This window comes from Salmo trutta, chromosome 33, assembly GCF_901001165.1.
Source record: "Salmo trutta chromosome 33, fSalTru1.1, whole genome shotgun sequence".
Lineage (NCBI taxonomy): Eukaryota > Metazoa > Chordata > Actinopteri > Salmoniformes > Salmonidae > Salmo > Salmo trutta.
Genome location: NC_042989.1, coordinates 379583 through 399363, shown reverse-complemented (window position 1 = coordinate 399363; position 19781 = coordinate 379583). Strand labels below are relative to the sequence as shown.

Below are 19781 nucleotides of genomic sequence, written 5' to 3'. Positions count from 1 at the left end.
CTCAAATGGTAATTGAAGCGCACTTCCCATTCAAGGGCATAGGTAACTACTATGCAGGCTTCAGCGCGTCACACCCCACTTTGTAATGAGCTGGAGGCAGTATGCATGCTTGAAAACATATACTTAATTGTTTGAAACCTGAATGTTTTACTACATATTATGAGGCATGTCTTACCATGCTTCAAAGTAGCCTAGCCAAAATCTAACCAAACATGCAGGCAATTATTTTATAAAGACTTCCATATGCCATTGAAACCAGTAGCCTATTTCTCTTATGTTCTACTGGTTTTCAAATGTCTTTCATTGTCCAGTAGCCAAAGGAACTATCCTAGTCATATTAGCAACCCATGCTAGTGTTGTTGCATCTTTATAGCCCCTGTTTCTACATTTCTAATGGATATTTTCATCTTTGTCTCATGAAACCGTACACATGTGCAGTGCGCATTTGACAACAGTGTTTTCAGCTAATTGCATTATGGAACGTAGCCTACTGTCTTGTGTGTATTCCTGCGCTTATAATGTGAATAAATAATAGTTGATCAACATTTTATTCTTATTGTTCTGATCTGTTGCATGAGCCTCATTGCTTTTAAACATTTTGGGGATGTAGCCTAGTTGTATGAATTTGGCCTAGTCCAGACCTAATCCCAATTGAGATGTTGTTGCAGGATTTGAAACGAGTATGTTTTTGGGGGATTCAGTTCATTTGCATGGCAAAGAGGGACTTTGCAATTAATTGCAATTCATCTGATCACTCTTCATAACATTCTGGAGTATATGCAAATTGACATCATACAAACTGAGGCAGCAGACTTTGTGAAAATTAATATTTATGTCATTCTCAAAACATTTGGCCAGGAATGTACATCCAATATTTTTAGCTTAAGGAGAAAAACAAAGGTTGGTTCCAAAATGTATATTTTTTTACTGTCCACTTCTTATAAACCTCTTCCTCTTGATACTGTGTGGAAAAGAGACCTTCCAGGCATGGATCAATGTTTTAGTTGGGACGTGTGTGGTCTAATATCTCCTTTTGTTTACTTTTAAAAGATTTTTCGGTACATCATTTATCTCTATGTCAGAAGCGCATTCTTCTTGCTGGGATAACAGCAAGAAAATGATTGCAGTACAATGGAAGCCTCCACACTCACTTGCTATCCGTCAATGGATCCTCATTTTCTGGGATGTAATTTACACTCACTGGCCAGTTTAGTACCGGGTCGAACCCCCCTTTGCCTCCAGAACAGCCTGAATTCTTCAGGGCATGGACTCTACAAGTTGGAAACATTCCACAGGGATGTTGGTCCATGCTACAGATTGGATGGCGGTACCCCACCACCACCGGCCAGTACCGTTGACATCATGTCTAAACTACTGGCACACAGCTCGGACACCCATGCATACCCCACAAGACATGCCACAAGAGGTCTCTTCACAGTCCCCAAGTCCAGAACAGACTATGGGAGGCACACAGTACATGACTACATGGAACTCTACTACACATTAAGTAACTGACGCAAGCAGTAAAATTACATTTAAAAAAATAGATAAAAACACACCTTATGGAACAGCAGAAACTGTGACGCAACACAAACATTGGCACAGACACATGCATACACACGCACACACACGATAACATATGCACTATATATACACATGGATTTCGTACTGTAGATATGTGGTGGAGTAGGGGCCTGAGGGCACTAAGGGTATTGTGAAATCTGTGAATGTAATGTTATGTTTTAAAATTGTATAAACTGCTTTAATTTTGCTGGACCCCAGGAAGAGTAGCTGCTGCTTTGGCAATAAATACAAATATACCAGGCAGGATGGGTCCATGGACTCATGCTGCTTACGCTAAATCCTGACTTTGCCATCAGCATGACGCAACAGGAACTGGAATTCGTCAAACCAGTTTTTCCACTCCTGCTTCTTCTTGTTTTTAGCTGATAGGCGTAGAACCCGGTGTGGTCGTCTGCTGCATTAGCCCATCCATGGAGTCCACTACCAGGATCGACGAGATGTGTTCCAAGATGCCGTTCTGCACACCACTGTTGTTCTGCACAATTATTTGTCTGTTTGTTCCCCGCATGTTAGCTTGCACGATTCTTGGCATTCTCTTTCGACCTCTCTCATCAAAGAGCTGTTTTCACCAACAGGACTGCCGCTGGCTGGATCTTTTTTGTTTGTCACATCATTCTCGAGAAACCCTAGACACTGTTGTGCTTGAAAATCTCAGGAAGGTGGCCGTTTCTGAGATACTGTATCTGGCGTACCTGGTACCGACAATCATACCACGCTCAAAATTGCTTAGGTCACTCGTTTTGCCCATTGTAATGTTCAATCGAATAGTAACTGAATGCTTCGATGCCTGTCTGCCTGCTTTATATAGCAAGCCCACTTACATGTGATTGTCTGTAATAGCGATCCATTTTCGTGAATGCGGTAACTAATAAATACCTAATAAAGTGGCTGGTGAGTGTATATGGAGCTAAAGAAAACACCGAAGCAAAAAAACACTTACTGTTCAATGCTGGGGGACAGGTAGAGTTTAAAGAACACCTGGGTTGCCTCTGCGTCCTCGAAGGTTACGGAGAGAAGGGCCACGTCTTCCCCAGGGTCCAACAATGTATCCTGGGGGAAGGGGGGGAGGAGGGGGAGTTAGTACTCACAAAGAAGTCTCATTTCACTTCTGCATGACTGATATGAATTAAACAAATCAATGTGAATGAAGTTAATTAAAACTTCCCCCCACACTGTAGGACATTTGGATTACAGCTGAAGTGAGCTGTACTTCAGTAATAAGTCAAGCTCAACCCAACCAAGTCCAGTTTAGCTTAGCTCAGCTACAGTAAGGCCAAATTCCCAGTCTAAGACTGATTTAAGTAAATCTGAGTGTGTTTGAAACAGACACACAAAGAGAGGGCAAGAGAGAGAAAGAGAAGAAAAAATAAAGATAAGAGACCAGATTTGTTTCACGCCGCGTTAACTACAACAGCTGCAGCCGATTAGCGGTGCTGATGACTGGGATCACCAACCATGTGTGAAAGAGAGAAGCTACTCGAAGCTGCTCTAGATGAGCCGATGACGCCGATCCATCTCTTCAAGGTTTTGATTTATTCCCCCCATTCTCTCTGTATCTATTGGTCTTTTTTCCTAGAGCTAGGCCCACCCTGTGACGGATTGTCATTAGCACGATCTGACATTAAGCACGGCTCAGGCTAACCGAAAGAGGGCCGGGGCGTTAAACAAATGTCTTACAGTCGGTTTGAACTCATCCATTTGGGATAATCACTGCCCTTCGCAACAAGAGGGAATCTCCCTCACCACCATACGGTATCGGTTAAGGGTCGGCGCTACCAGTTCGTTAGCCAGGCGACTCAACACGGCCAACTCCGTAACCAAAGCAGGCACAATGAGGTCTGTTAAGAGGAGAAGAAACTGCCTTTTCTTTGATAGGCGCGAAACGGTTGACTGTGTGCACTCCCTCATTGGGCAGTTTCTGAGTTAAAGTGTGTTAATTGTGTTTTGTGTAACCTAATTGCTATTGGGTTTTTGGTTGGGTTTTTAATTTAAAGTGTTTTAAATGAGACTTGAGGGAGTTGGATACATGACTCTTTCACATCAAGGACTCCCTCTCTGGCCCTGAATGAAGATGGCTGCCACACTGCCCACGTACGTTGGGATTTCCATACCACTGTTTCAAGAGGTCGTGGGTCAGAATTAACCATCTGAATTAGTGTTTGTGGCTCAGTTTTTGTATTTCAAAAACAACGTGAATTTAGTTGTCAGGGTCCTCTGCAGGCAGGGAAAAAGTTCCCTTCCATCTAGCCCAAGCAGATCAGAGTGATGCACAACACACAACACGAAGCCACACTTCTTCCCAAATCATCTTGGTGTGTGAATGTGTATATGTATGTATGCCTGTGTACCAACAGCCACAACAATGAAGATGGCAACATCATGTCGAATCCTGTCACTCGTCAAAGAAAATAGCATAGAGGGGGAAAGAAAGGGGGATGTGGGGTAAAAGAGAATAGGGTGTCTGTCTGGCATCCAAAGGTGTTGCTTGATTGAATCAGCTCGCATCAACATAGTGGACGTCTGCATCAATGAGCAACCACACTCCCTCCCTGAGTTGCGCTTCCGCAATTTACTATTTGGAATGGACTGGAATACATGGAAAGGCGGGGGAGGAATGAGACGAAGGGGAGATTTTTTTATTTTACCTTTATTTAACCAGGTAGGCCAGTTGAGAACAAGTTCTCATTTACAACGGCGACCTGGCCAAGATAAAGCAAAGCAGTGCGACAAAAACAACAACACAGAGTTACACATGGGATAAACAAACATACAGTCAATAACACAATAGAAAAATCTGTATACAGTGTGTGCAAATGAAGTAAGGAGGTAAGGCAATAAATAGGCCAATAGTGGCGAAGTATTTACAATTTATCAATTTACACTGGAGTGATATATGTGCAGATGAGGATGTGAAAGTAGAAATACTGGTGTGCAAAAGAGCAGAAAAACAAAAACAAATATGGGGATGAGGTAGGTAGTTGGTTGGATGGGCTATTTACAAATGGGCTGTGTACAGCTGCAGCGATCGGTAAGCTGCTCTGACAGCTGACGCTTAAAGTTAGTGAGGGAGATATAAGTCTCCAACTTCAGTGATTTTTGCATTTCGTTCCAGTCATTGGCAGCAGAGAACTGGAAGGAAAGGCGGTGTTGGCTTGGGGATGACCAGTGAAATATACCTGCTGGAGCGTGTGATACGGGTGGGTGTTGCTATGGTGACCAGTGAGCTGAGATAAGGCGGAGCTTTACCTAGCAAAGACTTATAGATGACCTGGAGCCAGTGGGTTTGGCGAAGAATATGTAGCAAGGACCAGCCAACGAGAGCATACAGGTCGCAGTGGTATTATATGGGGCTTTGATGACAAAATTGATGGCACTGTGATAGACTGCATCCAATTTGCTGAGTAGAGTAGGCTATTTTCTAAATTACATCGCCGAAGTCAAGGATCGGTAGGATAGTCAATTTTACGAGGGTATGTTTGACAGCATGAGTGAAAGAGGCTTTGTTTTGCGAAATAGGAAGCAGATTCTAGATTTAACTTTGGATTGGAGATGCGTAATGTGAGTCTGGAAGGAGAGTTTACAGTCTAGCCAGACACCTAGGTATTTATAGTTGTCCACATATTCTAAGTCAGAACCGTCCAGAGTAGTGATGCTCGTCGGGTGGGCGGATGCAGGCAGCAATCGATTTAAGTTTTATTTTTGCCGCTATCAGACACTGCTGATTTATGCTGATACATACATTTCTGCATGGGTACAATCCCCCTGTGCATCCAAGCCTCCCAGCGGTTTTGGTTGCACTTTTGAAAAAAAATGTCCTTCTGTAAGAGTTTCCTTTTGTAAGGCCAAAATCCTGACTTGCGATATGCATACATAACTTTAGAACGCATTCAGAAGATCATGAGGTATTCCAGGAAACACGAGGAATTCTCCAATCACGAGTTGGCGAGTGACAGAGGGGTAAACGTACAACTTCTGTCTTCAATCCCTTACAACCACATCAACCTTCAAGTTTGGTCTGAAGATGATTAGTGTGGAAGCTTACAGCCTCACACACTGCGGTGCATATCAGAAAGCTGGGTGCAATCTCTAAGTTAGGATACAGAATACAGACAGTCCTACCCATTTGGCCTCTCTTCTGGCCTTAGTTTGGGAGACTATCACAAGGCCTTGATTTACCAAACCAAGAGCTGAAGATGGGTAATGTAAATTTAATTTATTTAGTCAGGGGAGTCCAATTGAGACCAGCGTGTCATTAACAATGTAGCCCTGAGGACAACAATTTCACAAATGAAGTAAGACCAAGACAAGGATTTGTATGATTGAGCAGAGTTTTTACTACTTGATGTTGGTAGTAAACAAGTAGTCAAAACACTACAGCCAGTGTTGGGGAGTAACAGGTTACATGTAATCCGTTACACGTAACTGATTACAAAAAAACGAACTGTAATATGGTACGTTACCAGCAAAATTATCGTAATCAGATTACAGATACTCTTGAAAAACTACATGATTACTTACTATGGATTACTTTTAAATTCATAAAGGAAATTTGCGAAACAAATATGAATAGGTTTTTGTAGGCAACAGTGCAAGCTGCCTTCCAATGTCGTGACTGCTATCAATATCAAAGATTACACGACCAACTTTAATATACGCTTGAAGGTAAGGACGACAGAAGTGGTGTAGCCTACGGGCGATACGGATATCACTACGGCCTGTTATTGATATATAGAGTGCATTTGGAAAGTATTCAGACTCCTTGACTTTTTCCACATTTTGTGACGTTACAGCCTTATTCTAAAATGGATGACAATATTTTTTCCCCTCATCAATCTACACGCAATACCCCATAACGACAACGTGAAAACAGGTTTTTAGAAATGTTTGCACATTTATTACAAAAACAGGAATACCTTATTTACATAAGTATTTAGACCCTTTGCTATGAGAATTGAAATTGAGGTCAGGTGCATCCTGTTTCCATTGATCATCCTTGAGATGTTTCTACAACTTGATTGGAATCCACCTGTGGTAAATTCAATTGACTAAACATGATTTGGAAAGACACACACCTGTCTATGTAAGGTCCTACAGCAAAAACCAAGCCATGAGGTCGAAGGAATTGTCCATAGAGCTCCGAGACAGGATTGTGTCGAGGCACAGATCTGCAGAATTGAAGGTCCTCAAGAACACAGTGGCCTCCATCATTCTTAAATGGAAGAAGTTTGGAACCCCCAAGACTCTTCGTTGAGCTGGAAGAAGGGCCTTGGTCAGGGAGGTGACGAAGAACCCAATGGTTACTCTGACAGAGCTCCAGAGTTCCTCTGTGGAGATGGGAGAACCTTCCAGAAGGACAACCATCTCTGCAGCACTTCACCAATCAGGCCTTTATGGTAGAGTGGCCAGACAGAAACCACTTCTCAGTAAAAGGCACATGACAGCCTGCTTGGAGTTTGCCAAAAGGCACCCAAAGGACTCACAGACCATGGGAAACAAGATTCTCTGGTCTGATGAAACCAAGATTGAATTCTTTGGCCTGAATGCCAAGCGTCACGTCTGGAGGAAACCTGGCACCATACCTACGGAGAAGCATGGTAGTGGCAGCATCATGCTGTGGGGATGTTTTTCAGCAGCAGGGACTGGGAGACTAGTCGGAGCAAAGTAAAGAGAGATCCTTGATGAAAACCTGCTCCAGAGCGCTCAGGACCACAGATTGGGGAAAAGGTTCACCTTCCAACAGGACAACAACCCTAAGCACACAGCAAGACAGCAAGACAGCCATGTTTTCCAAAACTTTACTAAGGGTTGGTAACAAGCTGATTGGTTGGCTGGTTGAGCCAGTAAAGGGGGCGTTTACTATTCTTAGGTAGTGGAATTACTTTTGCTTCCCTCCAGGCCTGAGGGAACACACTTTCTAGTAGGCTTAAATTGATGTGGCAAATAGGAGTGGCAATATCATCAGCTACTATCATCAGCTACTATCCTCAGTAATTTTCCATCCATGTTGTCAGACCCCGGTGGCTTGTCATTGTTGATAGACAACAATATTTTTTTCACCTCTTCCACACTCAATTTACGTAATTCAAAATGACAATTTTTGTCTTTCATAATTTGGTCAGTGTTTTTTGCTGGCATGTCATGCCTAAATTTGCTAATCTTACCAATGAAAAAAAAATAATTAAAGTAGTTGGCAATATCAGTCAGTTTTGTGACGAATGAGCCATCTGATTCAATGAAGGATGGAGCTGAGTTTGCCTTTTTTCTCAATATTTCATTGAAGGTGCTTGAAAGCTTTTTACTATCATTCTGTATGTCGTTTTTCTCTGTTTCATAGTGTAGTTTCTTCTTTTTATTCAGTTTAGTCACATGATTTTTCAATTTGCAGTATGTTTGCCAATTGTTTGTGCAGCCAGACTTATTTGCCATTCCTTTTGTCTTATCCCTATCAACCATAACATTTTTCAATTCCTCATCAATCCATTTAACAGTTTTTACAGTACTTTTTTTAATGGGTGCATGCTTATTGGTAATTGGGATAAGTAATTTCATAAATGAGTCAACTGCAACATCTGTTTGCTCCTCAATACACACCACGGACCAACAAATATTCTTTACATCAACAACATAGGAATCACTACAGTGAATCATATAAAGTGCCTTCAGAAAGTATCCTTTGACTTGTTCCATATTTTGTTGTGTTACAGCCTGATATTTTTTTCTCACCAATCTACACACAATACCCTATAATGGCAAATTGAAAACAGGTTTTTGGAAATTTCTGCAAATTTATTGTAAATGAAATACAGAAATGTAATTTACATAAATATTCACACCCCTGAGTCATTACATGTTAAAATCACCTTTGGCAGCGATTACAGATGTGAGTCTTTCTGGGTAAGTCTTTAAGAGCTGTCAGGTTGGTGGGTGTAGCTGGTGTATAAAGTCAGGCGCAGGAAAGCAGAGATGAGTGAAACAACGCACTTTACTCGACATCACAAAGTAAACAATTTACAAAGTGCAAAAAGAACGGTTGCCACAAAACATGGGTGAGAACAGCACCCGGTACAAACCAGCCGGAACATACCGACCTGAACAAATAACAATCACACACAAAGACATGGGGGAAACAGAGGGTTAAATACATGACCAGTAATTTGGAAATGAAAACCAGGTGTTTGGGAAAACGAGACAAAACAAATGGAAAATGACAAATGGATCGGCGATGGCTAGAAGACCGATGACGTCGACCGCCGAACACCGCCCGAACAAGGAGAGGCATCAACTTCGGCCGAAGTCGTGACAAGAGCTTTGCACACCTGGATTGCACATTATTTGCACATTATTCCCTTCAAAATTCTTCAAGCCCTTTTAAATTGGTTGTTGATCATTGCTAGACAACATTTTTTAAAGTCTTTCCTTAGATTTTCAAGCAGATTTAAGTCAAAACTGTAACTCGGCCACTCAGGAACATTCACTGTCTCCTTGGTACGCAACTCCAGTGTAGATTTGCCTTTGTGCTTTAGGTTGTTGTCCTGCTGAAAGGTGAATTTATCTCCCAGTGTCTGGTAAAAAGCAGACTGGACTTTGCCTGTGCTTAGCTCCATTACGTTTCTTTTTTATCCTGAAAAACTCCCCAGTCCTTAACAATTACAAGTATACCCATAACATGATGCAGCCACCACTATGCTTGAAAATATGGAGAGTGGTACTCAGTAATGTGTTGTATTGGATTTGCCCCAAACATAACACTTTGTATTCAGGACAAAAAGGTAATTGTTTTGCCACATTACTTTAGTACTATATGTGCCCTTCTTTGCGAGGCATTGGAAAACCTCCTTGGTCTTTGTGGTTGAATCTGCGTTTGAAATTCACTTCTCGACAGAGGGACCTTATAGATAATTGTATGTGTGGGGTACAAAAATCATGTGAGTCCATGCAACTTAATATGTAACTTGCTAAGCAAATGTGTACTCCTGAACTTATTTAGGCTTGCCATTACAAAATGTTTGAATACTTTTTGACTCAAGACAATCAGCTTTTAATTTTTAATTAATTTGTTAAACAGAATTCCATTTTGACATCATGGGGTATTGTGTGTAGCCCAGTGAAAAAAAATCTCAATTTAATCCATTTAAAATTCAATTAGCAAAACAACAAAATGTGAAAAAAGTAAAGGGGTGTGAATACTTTCTGGAGGCGCAGTAGATGGTAAACAGTAGAGGGCCCTTGTGGGACCCCAATGTTATAGTAGAGAGAGTCTGACTGAGTGTCCCCCAGACAAACCCATTGGCTTCTGTTTGTCAAATAGAAATACATCCAACTAATGGCTTCAGGAGAAACATTAAAGGAGGATAGTTTGCATAGGAGGACCTTATGACTCACAGTATCAAAGGCCTTTAAGATCCAGAAAGAATGTGCCAATATATCACTCTTTATTACTTAAAGTACTACATAAATCACTACTGGTTTACTACACAATAGCAATCAATAGCAATCAAGTTGTAAAACCAGTAAGTTTTGTGTAGATCTTGTGTAGTATTAATGAGTAGTAATTCAGTAGAACTTTTTCATCAGGGTGAACCAAACTTACCTACTCATTTTAAGTTGTATTATTATAGCTAGAAAGTAAGCAATATATTTCTTGTAGAAAAAAATGCATTTAAATAAGAAAATATATTTTAAAGTGAGCTTTTAATACCAACTGCAAACTACTGAAACGAAAACAAGAGGCTCAAAGCGCTCCAAATTTAAGAGCAAAGAATGCCTCTATGCGTTTGTTTATACACAGATTATATGCTTTTAACAGCAATACACTTGGGGCCAAGCACTGTCTGCTTAAGTAAAGAGCGGAAAAGCTAAGATCATTAAAAAATCCCTTCTCTCCACAGGCCATAGCAGGGCCTTAATGAAGAGCCTAACCTCTCCATGGGGAGTAATGAGTCGCTAAAATGACCCCGGTTGGAGAACTGCGCATCAGGGGGGACTCCTTAGGAGAGTGGGTGGATGGGGGAAGTTACTTACTACACACCCTGGCAGTATGTGAGTCAGCCCCAAAAACTGGGGTTGAGAGAGAAGATGAAGGGTGTATGTATGTGTGTGTGTGTGTATGGGTGGGGAGTATAGGCTGCTCCAATCCACTGCTAGCCTTGCTCGCTCCTCTCATCTGCCTTTCTCGCTCTCCCTCTCTTTCCTTCTTCTCGTTCCTTTCCTCCGTCCGTTGATGCCCAGCCTGTGGCATCTCTTCTCTGTGACATGTGACAGGTTGGAGATGTGACAGCTGTCCTTACGCCAGACCATGTCCGGCCACAGTCACAACACAAACACACACACACTAAACAGACAAGGCTCTCGAAAAGGGCAGTACGGAGGTAAGGGCTCTTGTTCGTCTTACTTGCCCATCTTGAAATGTCACGGGCAACGTGATGGGGCAGCTTGAGTGACAAAGAGGTTATTGCGTAAGGACGAGGGCAGCTCCTGGGCTTGCTTTGAGATTCTCTGTCCGTCTGTCTGTATGTTGGACACAGTGTTTCACCCCAACTACGCAACCTGCCAGTCAACATTCTAGGAGGAAAGTACAAATCTTGAGGTCTACATTGAGATGGTAATGAGCTGATATTTTTTTTATCCAGAATATGTAGGTGGGAGACTGGGAGATTTTAAGGAGCTCTGACATTTCAGTTGGTGCTTGGAGCTAAATGGATCCTTTGCACAAGGGACACTAAACCAAGCAAAAATGTCAGAATTTGTCAACTGGATTTTGGATTTATTAGGTGGGGAATCAAAATTGTCTTACCTTTTCCTCCATTGAAACTACAAACAATTTGATGACAAATGATTCAAAATTATGCTGTTGCACCCTTATGACAGTTCTGCGTCTACTTCATAAATTGCCTACTGCCGATGACCTTGTCCATTTCGCTGAGAACTCATAACCAATGTTCTCTCTAAGCCCCGGGACTGCCACGCAGAGCGCAGAAGAATGGTGCGAGATTGAACATCACTCAATTTTCTAGAGGTTTCCCTGTTAGTTAACACTATCAACGTTTCCCTTTACTGTGGCAATTATGATCGAACCAATGCAATATTATATTACCTCAATTAACCTCGACACCGGTGCCCCGCACATTTACTCTGTACCGGTACCCCCTGTATATAGCCCCGCTATTGTTATTTACTGCTGCTCTTTAATTATTTGTTATTTTTATCTCTTACTTTTTTGGGGGGGTATTTTCTTAAAACTGCATTGTTGGTTAGGGCTTGTAAGTAAGCATTTCACTGTTGTATTCGGTGCATGTGACAAAAACAATTTCATATTAGCCACTTTCAATGCAATTTAGTTTTTTTTAATTTAACCTTTATTTAACTAGGCAAGTCAGTTAAGAACAAATTCTTATGCCTAGGTTAAATAATAAACATTTAAAAATATCATTTCTTGTCACGTCCTGACCAGTAAAAGGGGTTGTTTGTTATTGTAGTTTGGTCAGGGCGTGGCAGGGGGTGTTTGTTTTGAGTGTTTCGGGGTTTGTTGGGCTATGTTCTATGTTAGTATATTTCTATGTTTATCTAGTATGTCTAGTTCTATGTTTAGTTAATTGGGTTGACCTTCAATTGGAAGCAGCTGCTCCTCGTTGCTTCTAATTGAAGGTCCTATTTAAGAGGGGTGTTTTTTTCTATGGGATTTGTGGGTAGTTGTTCCGTGTGTAGCTGTGTGCCTCACAGGACTGTTTTGTCGTCGTTATTTTTGTTTAAGTGTTTTGTTTTGTTTCTTCGTAATTAAAGAAAATTAGCATACACATTCCTGCTGCATTTTGGTCCACTCCTTACAACGGCCGTGACATTTCTAGTCTATGCCGAGGTTAAATAATACAAATTTAAAAAGATCATTTCTAGTCAGCAATAGTGGGGTGATTGCTTCCTACAAGAGCACAAAACGTGTACATTTCTAGACATCTTTCAAAAGCCAGTCAGGTAAAGATCTTTTTTTTTGTCTTAAAGAGGCAGTTTGGATTTTGAGATGGGCTTGAATAAGCTAAGTAGCCAATAGGCAGAGGGTATAATTTGTCTGATTCTTTGTAATAATTGTATGGCAATAATAATACATTTTATAAAGTAATTTATTGCATCAAACAACATTTTCAGTCACCTTGTCTGAAGGACAAGTGGATAAGCAGGTTGTCAAGCCCTGGATGTTTTTTTTTTCTCTCAAAAGTTTCAGGGAATGTAAGCCAACATTGAACACCACACATTAGCTGCTACTGTAGGCTGAATGATAGAACAGCTATTTCCATGTTAAAATGTTATGGGATGCATTTTCTCCATTATTTTTGGTGGAAGGCCACTCTGATAGGCACACATTATGATCAAATAGTCATAGTAGCCTACTTGGCCACTGTTAAAACTAACTTAAAGCGGGTACAGCAGTAAACGCGCACTGGAAGTTGCAAAGAATTTTCACAACGTTCAAGTTTGCACTCAGCAGACCTGAAATTTGCTCAGTGCTGAAAAAAATAGAGGGAACATTGCTCATAACTGCAGTGTGCTATTAGTTAACAAAGCAGTGTCTCGTAGAGCAATTTTCATTCCACTGTCTTTCATAGCTTTGATGTTGAAATTACATTTTCTCATTAAGAGGAAGCACACGGGAGGGGATATTGGAAGATCATTGCCATAACAAAATAGTTCACTTTTCATTTCTGCCTGCGTTTCAATTAGTTTTTCCAAGAATGGGTGAATAAGATGGAAGATACAAGGGTATTACTATAGTTTCACCGTGTATATTATAGCACAAAACCACTCAATCAACATAAGTCTTTAAATAGTCTTCTTTACAATTTTATTCATAAGAAAGGTAAGGCTATAATGCCATGCATATTCAAGAGACCAAGCTTTCAACTGATTGAAAAGATGTCCAAACAAATAATGCAGATCGGAGATACAGAGCGACATGTTTTGTGTCAGAGGTTCATAGGCTTGATGGAAGCTTTGTGCCACAACGCCCTGAGGCGGAAAAGCATATATCATAGGGTCAAGGTGGCTGTTACCAACGCATGTCTCATCGCATGAAATGTTCTGTTCTCACAGAGTTAGGAGGGGAGTTGAGGACATGACATTGTTCCTAATTAAGTCCTACTGTGTGTGTGTGTGGGGGGGGGGGACTTGTGAGGACAGTGGTAAGGGTAAGATGTGCCCTGTCGCCGTCCCCAAGCCTTCACAAACCTGTATACATATACGCAAATTGGGCAGAGGACACTAGAGGCACAAATCGCATGTGAACACACACACAGAATTCCTCTGTCCCAGGCAGTGGACCATGCTAAAATGCATAAAAACGGGAACAGTCAATCATTAACTAACCGGCTCTATGCCGTCACATTACGTGCTGTGTATATGGGCTTCATGTAGACAATAGGGAGCCGATTACAGAGCATACACACACATGGTCTGGCTGGATCCACCCCTGTGTCAAGAGTATGCCAGGGACACCACAAACCAAACATACCTAAAGCTCGTTGCCATGGACACGTGTGTGTGTTGTGAGAGAGTGTGTGTGTGTGTGTAAGAGAGAGTGAGAAAGTGAGCCAGAGAGAGAGAGAGAGAAATCCTAAATTTGTCAAAAGGAATAGCTGGGAGTGGCAGCAAAAGGGAACCCACGTTGTGTTAGTTACATGCCAGGCAGTTCCAAAGTTCATGAAGAACATAAAGTCATGGTTACATCATCTACAATGACGAAACCAGAAGCATACCATCCTGCATCCCACTGCTGGCTTGCCTCTGAAGCTAAGCAGGGTTGGTCCTGGTCGGTTCCTGGATGGGAGACCAGATGCTGCTGGAACTGGTGTTGGAGGACCAGTAAGGCACTCTTTCTTCCAGAGCATTGTTTGGGGACATTACGCTGTGTAGGGTGTTGTCTTTCGGATGGGATGTCGAATGGAAGTCCTGAATCTCCGTGGTCTAAAGATCCCATGGCACTTATCGTAAGAGTAGTAGGAGTGTTAACCCGGTTGTCATGTCTAAATTCCTAATCTAGCCCTCATACCATCATGGCCACCTAATCATCCCCAACTTCCAATTGGCTCATTCCTCCTTTCCCCAGGTCGTTGCTGTAAATGAGAATGTGTTCTCAGTCAACTTCCCTGGTAAAAATTATTTTTTTTTAAACATTTTGTTATGTTACAGTCTTATTCTAAAATGGATTAACAAAAAAAATCTTATCAACCTAAACACATTACCCCATAATGACAAAGCGAAAGCAGGTTTTTATAAATTTTTGCAAATGTATTAAAAATAAAAACATAAGTATTCAAACCCTTTGCTATGAGACTCGAAATTGAGCTCAGGTGCATCCTGTTTCCATTGATCATCTTTGAGATGTTTCTACAACTTGACTGTAGTCCACCTGTGGTAAATTCAATTGATTGGGCATGATTTGGAAAGGCACACAACTGTCTATAAAAGGTTGACAATGTATGTCAGCCAAAAACCAAGCCAGGAATTGTCCATAGAACTCTGAGACAGGATTGTGAAGAATGGGAGAAACTGCCCAAATACAGGTGTGCCAAGCTTGTAGCATCATATCCAAGAAGACTCAAGGCTGTAATTGCTGCCAAAGGTGCTTCAACAAAGTACTGAGTAAAAGGTCTGAATACTTATGTAAATGTGATAGTTTTTTATCTTTTATAAATTAGCAAAAATGTCAAATAAATAATTGTTTTGCTTTGTCATTATGGGTATTGTGTGTAGATTGATGAGGGAAACAACTATTTAAATTAATTTTAGAATAAGGCTGTAACCTACCAAAATGTAGAAAAAGTCAAGGGGTCTGAATACTTTCCAAAGGCACCGTAAATAATGAAAATCAACACAAAAGCAATGATGGCAAGTGTCGATACTCAATTATAATCAGCTCGTGCTTACATGGTGTCTTCACGCAATGGCATCAGTTGGAGCCTGTCCATGTCACAAACAATGAAATCTGGTGAATGCATTGTTGATGTTGTTTTTTGCTTGAGATGGGGCTGCTCTCTCAGTGATGACATTTTGTACTGATAATCGACCCGTAGCACTGTCACCGGCTTGTTCTATTGAAACGGAGCCGTCCCTTACTCTCTGCTGTTTCACCGTTTAATTTGGTGGTGGAGCAGGCAACTGATCAGGGAGCACCGTTCTGGCTTTTTTGCGGAGGCTCAGAATCAGATGTCATGATTCATTTCATCCCCACCATCAGACGATTTCATCCTGATTTTATAGCAATGCTAACGCAGCATGTGCATCGATTCGTCTTGGTCTTCTTGCCATTGTAAATTACTCATGCTCTCACTGTGCACTCCAAGTAGGCCAGAGTAGACTGATAAATCAGATTGCACTGATATAGGGTACATACCATTTTGAGATTATAGTTAGAATAGATCAATACAATAGAATGGCCCACCCTGTTCTTCATTCATAATTGGTGATTACATAATTATGCATCGTTCGCTACCCCTCGCTCTTCAACTCCCCCTTCTTCCCTTTTCCCCCATCAAAAGATGACATGCCCTCCTAAAACTGGTTATAACTCCAGTTCTGTTTGCGATATTAAGATTATAACAAATGACAGCGTGTTATATAGACTTAGGAAAAATCACAAATGGAGGGAGGGCATGATTATAAAAATGGCAGAGTAATATTTTTTTTTATTATTCATGAGCAGTCCAAATGACCTTTTTTTGCAGGTGGCACACGCAAATGAGCCTAATTGTAGGTTAAGACTTGTCTACTGGTACATATGGTAGCTACATGATACTGTTATTAGGCCAACTTAATACAAAATGCAGATGGCAGCATTTCATTGTACACTGAACAAAAATATAAACTCAAGATTCAACAACTTAAAAGATTTTATTGAGTTACAGTTCAATAAAGGAAATCAGTCAATTTAAATAAATGCATTAAGCCCTAATCTATGGATTTCACATGACTGGGAATATGGATATGCATCCGTTGGTCACAGATACCTTAAAAAAAGTAGGGGTGTGGATAAAACAAAGTCAGTATCTTGTGTGACCACCATTTGCCTCATGCAGCGCAACACATCTCCTTCGCATAGAGTTGATCAGGCTGTTGATTGTGGCCTGTGGAATGTTGCCCCACTCGTCTTCAATGGCTGTGCAAAGTTGGTGGATATTGGCGGGAACTGGAACACGCTGTCGTACACGTCGATCCAGAGCATTCCAAACATGCTCAATGGGTGACGTCTGGTGGGTATTCAGGCCATGAAATAACCTGGACAATTTCAGCTTCCAGGACTTGTGTACAGATCCTTGCGACATGGGGCCGTGCATTATCATGCTGAAACAAGAGGTGATGGCGGCGGATTAATGGCACAACAATGGGCCTCAGGATCTCGTCACAGTATCTCTGTGCATTCAAATTGCCATGGGTCACTCTGTTTACAATGTTAACATCAGAAAACTGCTCGCCCACAATATGTCATACACGCCGTCTGCCATCTGCCCGGTACAGTTGAAACCGGGATTCATCCGTAAAGAGCACACTTCTCCAGCGTGCCAGTGGCCAGCGTAGGTGAATTTTTGCCCACTGAAGTTGGTTTTAAGATGCCGAACTGCAGTCAGGTCAAGAACCTGGTGAGGACGACGAGCACGCAGATGAGCTTCCCTGAGACGGTTTCTGACAGTTTGTTCAGAAATTCTTTGGTTGTGTAAACCTACAGTTTAATCAGCTGTCTGGGTGGCTGGTCTCAAACGATCCCGCAGGTGAAGAAGCCGGATGTGGAGGTCCTGGGCTGGCGTGGTTACATGTGGTCTGTGGTTGTGAGGCCGGTTGGACGTACTGCCAAATTCTCTAAAATGACGTTGGAGGTGGCTTATGGTGGAGAAATTAACATTAAATTATCTGGCAACAGCTCTGGTGAACATTCCTCCAGTCAGCAGGCCAATTGTACGCTCCCTTAAATCTTGAGACATCTGTAGCATTGTGTTCTGTGCAAAAACTGCACATTTTAGAGTGGCCTTTTATTGTCCACAGTACAAGGTGCACCTGTGTAATGATCATGCTTTTTAATCAGTTTCTTGATATGCCACACCTGTCAGGTGGATGGATTATCTTGGCAAAAGAGAAATTTAGATTTTTGTTGTTCAGTGTAGTAAAGGATGACGCCAAAAAAATAGAATAGAAACTCTGCAAACAGTGGTTTGCTTACCATAGTTTGACAACGAATATGACATACCACTTAAAAACAGTAAATTAGCCTACTTTGTTTTTCTAGTTGCATGCCAAAACATTGACAGGTTTTATATGCTTGACAGCGGCCGCTGCAGTGGTGCTCTCCAAGGTGAAACATAATCTTCAGTGCGTCGCTGAATTGGCGCACTGCTGGTTTGCAAGTTAATTAAACAACATCATTCTTCCTTTTTACCTGGCCTTCTCAAATATAGTTACAATAAGGCCTTTTGTGTAGCCTATTACCAACAACTTCAGGAGCGTAAAGGCAGAATCTGCGCAGGCCAGCAGCAGCGGTGAGGAGGGTCGGGAACAGCTTTCATTCTTATGGTTATTTTGATCTCTGGCTCCCTCTTGAGTCATTTGTGTGTCTTAATTATTTAATCAAACAGTGCGCTTAAAGCATCAGACAAGCTCAGTGCATATAATTGTTTTATTAAAACACAGGGCGTGTCTATATATGGAAAAATACATGCTTTCACATTTAGACCAATCGATTGTTCAAAAGAACAGACAACTCTCGGCTGACATCTATCTCTTGTCCAATTTGAACATTTTAATCTTTCCCTGTGCTGGAGCAGTTCAAAACACAACACACACATTGTTTCCCCACCCCAACCACACTATTCATTGCCTGGAAATGAGAATGGAATGAAGCACCTGTTGGTGAGTCACAACCACAGGTTAAATTATCCCAGCACAACAAATAACTGGGTACACAATAGTCAGCACGAGTCATTACCCAAAACAGGAGTCAACGCAAATGGACATCTATACCTTCAGGTGGGGAAGACTATGTTCCCATGTTCAGAGAGGGGGAGAAACTATGGAGAGTCTGAGGACACTGCAAGTTTAAGTGGATGGGCAAGCTAAGTGGGTGGTTTAAGCCAAGGGCAGACTAGTACACCATGTTTGATTGAATGAGGGCAGAGGGAAGGTAAAGATATATCAGATTTGGAATCCTGCCAATGTCGAATTCTGCACAGGGAAGTTTTTAGAGAACACACTAACATATGAACTTAACTTGTTGGACTTACACTAGGATAGGGGGCGCCACAGCGCATTTTGGAAAAAAATCGTTCCCATTTTCAACGGCCTACTAATCAAAGTCAGAAGCTAGGACATGCATATACTTATTTTATATGGATAGAAAACACCCTAAATTTTCTAAAACTGTTTGAATGGTGTCTGTGAGTATAACAGAACTCGTATGGCAGTCAAAACCCCGAGACCGATTGAACCAGGAAGTGGAAATCTGAATTGTCGACTCGACTTCACAGCCTTACCTATAAATCACAACGTAAAAAAATGATAATTGAGCACTTTCCAGTGCTTCCACTAGATGTCCCCAGTCTTTACAAAGTGTTTTGAGGGTTCTGCGGTGGAAACTCAGTGAAAGAGACGATGTGGCAATTGGTCACAGTCGGAGGGCCATGAGCATTGTGACGTTGGCGGCCGTGTCTGCCCCCACCTTTGGAAGTTTTTTGAAACACAATGAAATCGTCCCACTTGAATCTGATTGGCTCTCTTGTTGAAACAGGCCCTGACGATTACTTGATACAACGTTTGACATGTTTGAACGACCCTAACTTACCGTAAACAGTCATTTTGCGTTAGACAGCTGCCGCCCACGGATCGACATTTGATTACAGCCTTAGGACGCGCTAACAAGAGGAAGCTAATGGAACATAAAGCATGGACTTTTTCGACCGAAAATACATTTGTCATGGACCTGGGACATCGGGAAGTGATTTCTGATGAAGACAACTAAAGGTGAGGGATTATTGGCGATATTATACAATATCAGATGTTACGTGCTATTGTTCACAGGTGGCGCCGAGCTAGGTTTTCGAGCTCAATTTCTGGGTATCGCATCCCATTTGATCTCAAAGTGTGATTACCCTGTAAAGTTAATTTAAAATCTGTTTTGACTGGTGTTTTCAAGAGATATTCATCTATAAATCTTAGATTGACAATAT

The 19781-nt window shown here is 41.5% G+C and overlaps 1 pseudogene; it reads right to left on the bottom strand.

Moving 5' to 3' along the window:
* The window catches only part of LOC115172184 (BRISC and BRCA1-A complex member 2-like), a 157311-nt pseudogene that overhangs the window by 32045 nt on the left and 105485 nt on the right, over positions 1–19781 (bottom strand).